A 10671-nucleotide genomic window follows, 5' to 3' on the forward strand; every position below is an offset into this window, starting at 1 on the left:
GTTTGTATTTTCAAAACAGCTTAAAGAATTTGAATACCTCCCAATGCAATCCCTCCCCCCTCCCCATGATAGGCCCCAGTGTGTGATGTCCCCCTTCCCGAGTCCAAGTGATGTAAATGACGAGTTGTTGGGTACTGACGAGTTGATGGGTGCAGCACAGCAACATGGCACAAGTATACATATGTAACAAACCTGCACGTTATACACATGTACCCTAGAACTTAAAGTATTAAAAAAAAAAAAAAGGCTTGAAACTACCAAAAAAAAAAAAAAGAGATATGGAAGGAGTTAATGGTTGTTTTTCATAACTAGATTGTAGTTTATCAAATAAAATTTTTATTATTAAATTAAAAAAAAATTCGAATACCACCTAACCGATTCCTTCCTGGGTTGTATTATTAACTTAATACATTTTATACATTTAATGTCTTGATTTTTGCTTTATATCTGATCAGCGCTTTGAAAATCTTTGGTTTAATCTCTGAAGGGGTATAGGGTTTTGTTACTTTTAAAATTCTTGTAAAACATAACAACTTAAAGACTTCTATTTGCATTAGATTTGGCCTCAGAGTAATTCCTGTAGGGAATACACCATGGATGTTAGTGTTCTATGGACCCTGGGTAGCCTGGGAGTAATTTTGCTAATTCTGTGGGCAAGAAAAACACCCAAGGGTCTCATGGGCAGAGGAGGGGACAGTGACTGCGTGTGTCACAGAACGTAGAGGAGAACATGCTCATAGAAGGAAAACTGAGCACATAAAAAGAAGGGCAGGAGAAGGGCGTGAACATTGCACATTTTTTCCCAACATCTAAGTTTATGAGGGAAATTCTCATGGACTCGTAGGTATCTACTTCTTGCTTCTCTCACATTAATGACATTTTAAAAACTTATTTCCTTCTCAGGGTAGTGCAGATTGGGTAGGATAGAACTTGGGGTCAGTGGTGCTATTGTGAATCAGCCAAACAGGGCCAGCCACAGAGGGGAGGCAGCAGGGGGAGCAGACCCCACGGGCAGTGTTTGGAAAGGAGCAGGCAGTTGTGTTTTTCCTTCCCCTTCCTTCCCTATAAGTCAAATTCACTGCAGCCATGCCATGAACTTGGGAAGAGGCAGGCAAAAGGGGAGGAAGAGGGCGATGGAGGGAAGTTCCTGGCTGGCCTCAGCCTTCAGGTTAGGAGACTCAGTGAGAAGCAGCAGAGGGACAGATGGAGGAGAAGCTGGAGGCCCCTGGCATGTTCTGGCTGTGCTCCAGGCTGGGATCCTTGGAGTGGGGGAATGGGGGTTGGGTTGCAGGAAACCTGGAAGCCGTGAAGGAGGTTCTGGAGGGAGAGCAGTGCAGGTGGCTCCAGGGCTCCAGGAGGCAGCTGCAACTCAGTGAGGTGGCAAGACACCGTCAGGCCTCGGGGCCTGTGAGAGTGCTGCCCAGCGTCGCTGTGGGGTGGGGAAGGCTCCACGCCTCTGCCTGGTGGAGGGTGTGGAGGAAAGCTTTGTTGGGTCTGTGGCTGACTGTGGGTCCTAGGTAGAAGTGGTGAGGTGAGCCTGCTGCAGAGGCCATGAGGGCGCAGCTTCCTCAGGAGGTCGGGGGTCATGGTCTCAGCTCTTCATAGCCCTGACAGTCCCTCCAGGTCTCAGCTGTGACCTCCACTGGCCTCCTGGATGAGACTTGCAGGGGTCTGTCATTAATGAGACCTGAGACTAAGTGAAACGTGCTGGTGAGAACTGAGACGAGGCCAGGTCAGCCAGAGAGGGCCCTGGGTCCCTGAGCAAGAGACACCAAACTTCAAGTAGCCCGCCGTCCCTCAGTGGTGCAGTGCCAGGACCCAGGTGCCGAGCCGCACCAGCCACCCTGCCATGGAGGACACTGTGGACCCAGAGTACTGTTGACATTAAGGTGAGATGGAGTCTGTATGCTCATGAACCCCCCTATTGCTACTCAGCGCATGGAGGCTCATGAACAAGTTTAGATCGGCCCATGAAAAGACAGAGGCCACGTTTTGTTTATACCAATGTATATGGTACTGTCTGTGTTTTGGACAAAATGCACAAGGAAAACCATTTATTGACAGTTTACCATAGGCATCCAGTTGTACTTCTTTACATCAGAGTCAGCAGTGACAGTGTCAGGCATGGACAGATGTCCAGGCAGGGAGGAGTCTTTCAGAGCTGCCCACAACTAGCAGAGGACCAGAGCGGGGCTGGGTGCTCCTGCTTCCGAGAATTTAGCCATATTCCTGGATTTGAAGACCCTAAATGGGACCAGAACCAAGTGACAACTGGTATTCCAATGATGTATTTGGGGTTTTTTGTTGCCCATGGGTTTTGTTGTCCCTTCTGATGAAATTTGTCATCCCAGTAGGCCACAAAATCACCACCAAATATTCAGATATCTATGAGAGCTGGATTAAATAGTGACAGATAGAAGGTGACCCTGGCATTTGTTTTGGTCCCCAGAACAACAGCAACCCCCTGACGATGAAGGGAGCAGCACTTTTCATTTGCTTTGCTTTCAAAACAGAAAGATCTCTAGGGAATCTGGCAGGCCCTAAGGGGAGCGGCTTTGAGTTTCCAAGGCACGAGAGAGAAAGAAAAGGCAAAAGAAAATTGAATGAGAAACTGCATGATCTTGGGCATATTTTTCTTTGAAAATGATTCAAAACCCTTCATGGTTCAGAGGACATTTCCAGAGCATCGACATTTCTCTATCACATTGCAAATGTTGCTTCTTATTTTACCAAGTGGACATGAAACTGCTAAAATTAACTTGTGTTTTTGTCCTCTGTCTCAATCCTTCAGGCTCTCTCACCTTGCTGGGAGGATTCGAGGTTTTCTATGAGGATGCAGCTCTATTATTTCTCCTTTCTGGCCACCACTAAAGGCGCTAGGGCCACCTCTCACTAAAAGAATGTGGTTTCTGATTTGATTGCAGGGTCAAGGATTGCCCCATTTGAGTATTGACTTAGCCGCTGTAATGAGGGTGCGAGAGGAGTGTGCTCCTGACTGGCACCCCACATTTCTGTCTTCAAATGGCAACACACTTGAAACCAAACAAGAAAGTGTTTTGGAAGCTGCCATGTGTTTGCTTTTTCAATGTGACCTTTGTCTGAATAGTAAGATACGTCCTTGCTGAACACACCTCTTCCTAATGAGCTAGAGCAGCTGAGTGTGTGTGTGTGTGTGTGTGTGTGTGTGTGTGTGTGTGTGTGTGTTTCTGTTGAAAAGGTATTCAATCCCTTTTCACTGTTCTTTTCGCCATATAAGGTAGGGACTCCTCTCATTCTCCGAGCTTCGCTTTGCTTCCCTGTATCAGCATTCATACCACATTCTCACATCCGTGTGCTGGTATTTCATGGTATAAAACTAGCTGTGTCTCTGGGTAGTGTTATCTTTTTTTAACTTAACCAATTTTTTTTTTTTTTAGTGGTTTCCCTGGAGTTTACAGTATACATTTTTAATTAGTCTAAGTCCACCCTGAATGACACTCTACCACTTCACTTGTAACAGGCACCTTATAACAACAGTGTACTTATTCCCAGTGACATTGCTATCATTCATTTCACTTAACATATGCGATACTCACTCAATACATTGTCACTGTCATTACCTTAAATAGTTTTTTTTTTTGAGATGGAGTCTCATTCACTCTGTCATCCAGGCTGGAGTGCAGTGATGCAATCCCTGCTCACTGCATCCTCCACCTCCCAGGTTCAAGCGATTTTTGTGCCTCAGTCTCCTGAGTAGCTGAGATTAAAAGCATGCACCGCCACGCCTGGCTAATGTTTTGTATTTTTTATAGAGATAGGGTTTCGCCATGTTGGCCAGGTTGCTTTCGAACTGCTGGCCTCAAGTGATCCACCCACCTCAGCCTCCCAAAGTGCTGGGATTACAGGAGTGAGCCCCCATGGCCGACCTTTCCTTTGTTTTTGAAGGATAATTTTGCTGGTATAGACTTCTAGACTGGTGTTTTTTTTTTTTTTTTTTTTTTTTTGCCTTTCTTTAGAAACAGAAAGAGCCCTAGGAGCCTCACAGCCCTAGAGGAGCAGCTTTGAGTTTCCAAGGCATGAGAGAGAAAGAAATATTTAAACATTTTCAATATTTAAATTTTTATTCCTCTCTCTCCTTGTTTGCAGTTTCTTATGAGAAGTCCCCTGTAATTCTCATTCTTATTGCTCTGTAGGTAAGGTGAGTTCTCCTCACCCCACCCCCAGCCCCCAGCTTCTTCAAAATTTTGTCTTTGGTTTTCTGTAGTTTGGATATGACATGCCTAGGTGTGGTTCTTGCTTGATATTTTCTGAGCTTCTTGGATCTGTGATTTAATGTCTGTCATTAAGTTTGGAAAGTTCTCGGCCATTAATACTTCAATACCCCTAGCTCCCCTAGCTTCTTCCACAATTTCCTCTTTGTTCTCTCTTCTCATTTTGGTATTGCAGTTACATACATGGCTCATCTTTTGCAATTGCTCCACAGTCTTGGATAGTCTGGTTTTTTTTTTTTTCCCATTCTTTTCCTCTTTATTTTTGGTTGGGAAAGTTTGTAATGACTGTCTTCGAGCTCACTGATTCTTCCTTGGCTGTGTCCAATTTATTCATGAGCCCATCAGAGTCATTCTTCATTTCTGTTAGTGTTTCTGATTTCTATTATTTCCCTTTGTTTCTTTCTTGGAGTTTCCATCTCTCTGCTTACATTACCCATCTGTTCTTGCATGTTGTTTACTTTTCCATTAGAGCCCTTAACATATTAATCATAGTTTTAAAAAGTTCCCTGTCTTGTAATTCCAACATCTGTGTCAGAGCCCCAGTCTGATTCTGGGGATCTTTTTGGGTCCACTGACTTTGAATCTGTAACTTTATGCCTTTCAATACATTTGGGAAATTTTAAGTAATATCTCTTCAAATATTTTTGTCTGCCCCATTCTTTTTCTTCTTACCTGGAGATTACTGTTCCAACCTTAAGTGTCATTCTGGATTTTTGCTATCCATGAGGTTGGTTTGCTTCCTCACTGATGCAGAGTAGGCATGTTATGTTACTTTACCAGTAGTGGGACTGGATTTTCTCTATGCACAGGCTTCCACCTCCATTATTTATTAGAAAATAAGTTGGCAAGAAGCTGGCCATGATTAGTGATTCTGTCTATTGCTAAGGTGCAGAGCTAGGCTTACAAATAATTTAGAGTGTGCCCTAATACAGTAGCTACTAGCTGCATGTGGCTATTTAGATGTAAATTAAAATTAAATAAAATTTAAAATTCACGTTCTCAGTCACAGTAGCCATATTTCAAGTGCTCACTAGCTATATACAGCTAGTGGCTGCTGTTCTATCATTGCAGAAAATTCAACTAAACAGCACCAACCTATAGGGATCAAGTTATGATTTTGAACCGCTATCATCTGAACCACTTTCTGTACTATAAGACTGACATTGGCCAGGTGTGGTGGCTCATGCCTGTTATCCCAGCACTTTGGGAGGCCAAGGTGGGTGGATCACCTGAGGTCAGGAGTTGAAGATCAGCCTGCCCAACATGGTGAAACCCCATCTCTATGAAAAATACAAAAATTAACCAGGTGTGGTTGTGCACACCTGTAATCCTGGCTACTCAGGAGGCTGAGACAGGAGAATTGCTCAAACTCAGGAGGTAGAGGTTGCAGTGAACTGAGATGGCGCCACTGCACTCTAGCCTGGGCAATGAAGAGAGACTCTGGCTCAAAAAAAAAAAAAAAAAGAAGAAGACTTTGAGATATATATATATATACACATACAATATACATGGGAAATAATAGATGGGAGAATAAGTTAGAGCCAAAAAATAAAAGCCAATTGCTATCAGAGTTTGTTCCTACCACTTTCAGGTGACAAGAATTTTTCCCCATGCTTGTTTTATTGCATTGCATTAAGCTTTCTGTTCATAATTAGGAATGATTATTTTCATGTTCTCATCTGTGTAGTCAGGACCATCAGCTCTCAAGCAAAGGAAGAGATTCTCTGCTTTGACAGTTCAGTGGAGGGAGCTTGCTGGAATCTAACAGTGCTAGAAGGTCAGAGTGAAGCCTGCATTGATAACTTCCCAGCAACTCTCATGTTTTTGCATAGAACAGCCTTACTTTTCTAGGTAAATGAATTCAGACACGATTACCAGCTAAGACCTGAAATAAATAGGTAAAAAAAATATTGATTCTTTTAACAGTGATTTGGAGAACAGATCTATGGCATGTGTGTGTTCTAAGTCTAGCACTTGCATCCTGTGGTTGCTTAAATGGTCTGAAGCCAGAAGTGGGTCAGTTGGAAGTCTTTGAGGGATTTAGTGTTTACATGGGCTGTGAAGGGATTCCTTTCTTCTGGTCCTGGGCTGTCCTCACTGGAGATGTTCCTCACTGTCCCTGGTGGTTGACGACAGTAAAAGAGAACTACAGCAGGTGGAGGAAACTGGTGGTTCCCCTAGCTTCTTTCATAAGACTATGAAATTGTGGTGCTCAGTTATCAGGCACCTCTTATTACTGCCTGTCAGGTGTCCCCAGCCTCCGGGTCATGTCTGTCCTCAGTAGCTCAAGTGACGTACATGCATTTGGAAATAGACATCATCCCTTCAGTAGCTCTTAGAGGGAGGCACATTACCCCTTATCCAGGGTTTCTGAATTTCAAGCCTCAGTGGTCCACCCTTATCTGGAGAACCATGTGTTTAGCTTGAACAGGACTTGTGCTCAGCACTTCTAATTTGGCAGATGGACCTCACACATAGCTCACTCCCACCTTCTTCATTCATGCTTACAGCTATGTGAGCTGCATGGTCTCCAGCTACTCCCGGTTGGTGGCCAGCACCCTGGCTCCTGGGTTATTCTATAGTTCAAGAAAATAGGAAGAGACATTTTTGGCAAGTGAGACTAGAAATAGAGAGCAATGTCTATTGACCAATCCATGTATTGTAGTGGGCAGTGACTTTCGGTTGGAACAGTGTCCACTGCTGGCCAAAACTCTCTTGTATGTAGTTTACAAATCACTCATGGTACTAACACTGATCTTATGATTAGGCCAGCCCATTCGTGTTCCTGGTAGTAGCACACTTATTTCTAAAGGTATACCTAATGGTTTGTCCTTCGGGTTAGATGCTTTCTAAAGTTCTTATGCCTAGGAAGTTTACCTAAAACCTTTGAGAATCCATTGGCCAAAACTCAGGATCCCTTCCAGTTCTGTGTTTCTCTAGTAGGGAATAGAAATTTCTAAATCATCTTTATCATATAAAATTTCTTTTGAAAGCCATTTTTTTATTACAAAGTTAACGCTCACTCATAGAAAGTATCAAAAATGCCAAAATACCCGAAGAAGAAAATAAAAATCATCTGCCACCTTATCATTCTATGATGATTATTATTAACATAATGTTTTGGAACAGTTTTTCTAAACAGATAATTCTACATCTGTTTCTCTAACTTTACAAAGTTGCAATTGCTTTTATCATTTAACAGAATATCTTGAACATTTCTCTAGGTCATTCTTTTACTGTGAGCTTTATAATTTCCATCTGCACATCAAATATTTGAAGACTAAATTTATTATCACAATGCATTAAAAATGTAGAATATTGTAGAATATTTAATTAAAGTAAATGTAAAAGAAAAATACATTCATCCAGGATCCCAGAGCTCATCTTAAGTTCAAAAACAAAGATTTTAATCTGTGCCAAGAAGATGACGTTTCTCAAAGGTCATTGTGGGGAACAATTCCATAATTTCAGTTATTGGTATTGAAGGTAGGGAAAGAAGTATGAATAGTCCCCAGGTCCTTAATTTGGGTTAACATCATCCACATAATATAATAACAAATGAGTTGTTTCTAATAACTAAAAACTGAAAGTAATATGGTCCCCAGGAATGATGTTGTCTGTTCTCCACCCACTGGTTGTCTTTTAGAAAGCTCTTAGGAAGGTGTGCAGGACTCTTACAGGTGGGTTTGGGGGTACGAGGGTAGGCCTTGGGGACATGGTGGCAGACAGAGCTGCGGAGCATGGGCTAGCTGTGGTTCCAGCTTGCCTTTCTCATGTCATGCTCAGGGACTTCGCTATCCAGCTGCGGAGGGGAACGAGAGCTGTTAGTCTATGGAAGCATCTGCTTGTGATACAACCCTTTCTTAAGAATTTGGCCTGCGCTGAGTGTATCAGGAAGCACATCCATGGAAATGGCACTGCCATGGCATACCGACTGTTATTGAAATCTTTTGCTTTTACTGAAGTCCATCCAACTAGAATCTAGATCTGAGGGAATAGAAACTCCTCTGTTAGGCTTTAGATTTAGTTTAACTCTTGGATGACAAGTGCGTGCATCACAGATCTTGGCAATATTAGCTGGTTTTTGTTGTAGCCTCAGAATTACAAAAGGAAACCTGAGACACGTGGACTTCTGTACCAAAGAGTCAGGCATCCTTTGAGTGGTATTTAAAATATCACAAGACTAAGCATTTGGTTTATTCCCTGTCCCTGTACTTCCTTAAGCTCCCCATCCCTCTACCTCCCTCATTGTTAAAAGGATTTGGAAATGATGCTTTTATATCTCTTTTCTAGGAATTTGTTCATTTAATCTATGTTGTCTAATTTGTGAGTCTAAAGTTTCTCATGATATATTCCTTTTATCTTTTTAATGTCTGTAATGTCTGTACTGACGTTGCCTCTTTGATTCCTGGTATTGATAATTTGTGTCTTCTCTCTTTTCTGGGTAAGTCTGGCCAGAGACTTATCTATTTTATTGATATTTTTATTTTTCTTTTTTCTCTCTCGCTTTTTTCTGTTTGAAATTTCATCAGTTTCTGCTCCTTATTATTCTCTTCCTTCTCTGCTTGTTTTGGGTTTACTTTGCTTTTATTCTTTAATTTCTTAAGGTAGAAACCCAGATTATTGATTTGATAACCTTTTTCTTTTCTAATATAAGTAGTTAATGCTGTGAATTTCCCTCTAAGCCCTGCCTTAGGTGAATATCACAAATTATGATATGTTGTGTTTTCATTTACTTCAAAATATTTTCTAATTTGCCTGGTGACTTCTCTTTGATGCAAAAGCCATTTAGAAGTGTTTTCAGATACTTGGCTTGGTGTCTTTTGCTCTAAGAATGGAGCTGTAATGAACTGGAGACTCTTTGAGGAGAAGATATTGGGGTTTATACATGGCAACACGGCAGGTTTTACAGTGAAGTGATACACTGATGCTGGTGTTGCTGTATGAGCTTGAAAACATATCTTCAGCTACTTTGTTACTCTTACATGCTTATGCTAATAGAATCTGAAGGCAAATATTGGGATCCTTCTTAATAGCATGTCTTCTTTGGTCTTTTTAGTGTGTTATCATTGGGCAGAACTGGACCCTGAAAAATTCAAGATGCTAAGCACCTACACTACTTTAAGAATTTGGAACTGAAACATGAAGAGGAAGACAGAAATAAGAAGTTGGGAACCTGAATGGCTCTGCAAAAAACACCAAAGGACCGTTTTGTCATTTTCTGTTGTTGCTGTGTGGAATGAGGCAGTGGGCACTGCCGGTGGCTCGGGGGGTGGGTGCGCACGTGGTAGAAGGCATGCGCTTGTGCCCCCACAGAAAGGCTTTGTTGGTTTCTACCACATCTTGGCTTGCTTTTGGAACAGGCTGGCCTAGCGTCATTTGTCATCAAGTCCACTGTGGTGTATTCTGCGTGTCCATGGCAGGGGTTCTCCAACACACTCACACTGTCCATGTTCTTTTTATTGCTGATTCATAAGCCAGGGCCCTTGTTGAAGTGTCAAGAGAGCAATCATCAGTGATAATGTATTGTGTGAGACCTTTGCATCTTGTAAATTTTCTCTTTTTTCTAAAGATAAATAATAATAAAATCCTAAATCTCAACAAACCACTTTATTATCAAACAGATTCTGCTATGTTTCTGCATAACGATGATGTCCATAGAAATGCAGTGTGTCTGACCTCTCTCTGTGCATATCTACACTTCTTTTCAAATAAGCCTCTTGCAAGAGGCCTTCTCTGACTGGCCCACACAGGCTCCTGAGGCCAGGTGGGAGCCTGTCCATCCAGTTTACAATTGACGACATCGTACTTGGAAATGAGACGTCAGGAAAAGGGAGTGTGGGTCAGAAGCGAGTCCAGTTTCAGAATGGCCACAGTGTTCTGAGACCAAGTGTGGAGCCACATCTGGTGTATCCACCTTTGGGAGGTGGAGAAAGGCATGGTGGGTGGTGCAGATACCATTTATCCAGTAGCTACGTGGTTGTCCATGTATCCAAGTCACCACACCCAGCACTCTGGGAAGCAAGAATCACATTCTGCCAAAGTAATTTCTCAGTTAAATTTCAGTCTACTGGTGGCACACTCAGAGTAGTCATTTTTTGGCATGATTTAATAGCTTTATATATCTAATAATGCTCACATATATCCTCTCTGGAAAATATTTTTGTATCTAGAAGAGACATCCTTATTTGTGAGTTTTATAATGCTGAAACTCTGTCTTCCGTGACCTTTATAATAAGTTCTGAATCCATCTAGTCTGACCCAGTCATCTACTTCAAATGATAATATATCAGAAAATGTAGAAAACAGAAAAGCTCAAAACACATCTCTTGGAATATAGAGTTGGAAAAGGGTCTGCCAGATTGCTTTGTTCTAAACCATTTCAGATGGTCCAGTATAATTCACAATGGTTTAAACCTCT

At 42.0% G+C, this 10671-nt stretch overlaps 1 protein-coding gene across 3 annotated transcripts in view; it reads left to right on the top strand.

Moving 5' to 3' along the window:
• DTD1 (D-aminoacyl-tRNA deacylase 1) overlaps nt 1–9855 on the top strand; it is a 333903-nt gene extending 324048 nt beyond the window's left edge. For all 3 annotated transcript variants that reach the window (XM_050745423.1, XM_050745424.1, XM_050745422.1), the window contains exon 7: nt 9310–9855. The gene's annotated coding sequence lies outside the window, so the exon portion shown is untranslated. The remainder of the gene's footprint in view (nt 1–9309) is intronic.
• The last annotated feature ends 816 nt before the right edge of the window (nt 9856–10671 follow it).

This window comes from Macaca thibetana, chromosome 10, assembly GCF_024542745.1.
Source record: "Macaca thibetana thibetana isolate TM-01 chromosome 10, ASM2454274v1, whole genome shotgun sequence".
In the NCBI taxonomy this organism is placed as follows: domain Eukaryota; kingdom Metazoa; phylum Chordata; class Mammalia; order Primates; family Cercopithecidae; genus Macaca; species Macaca thibetana.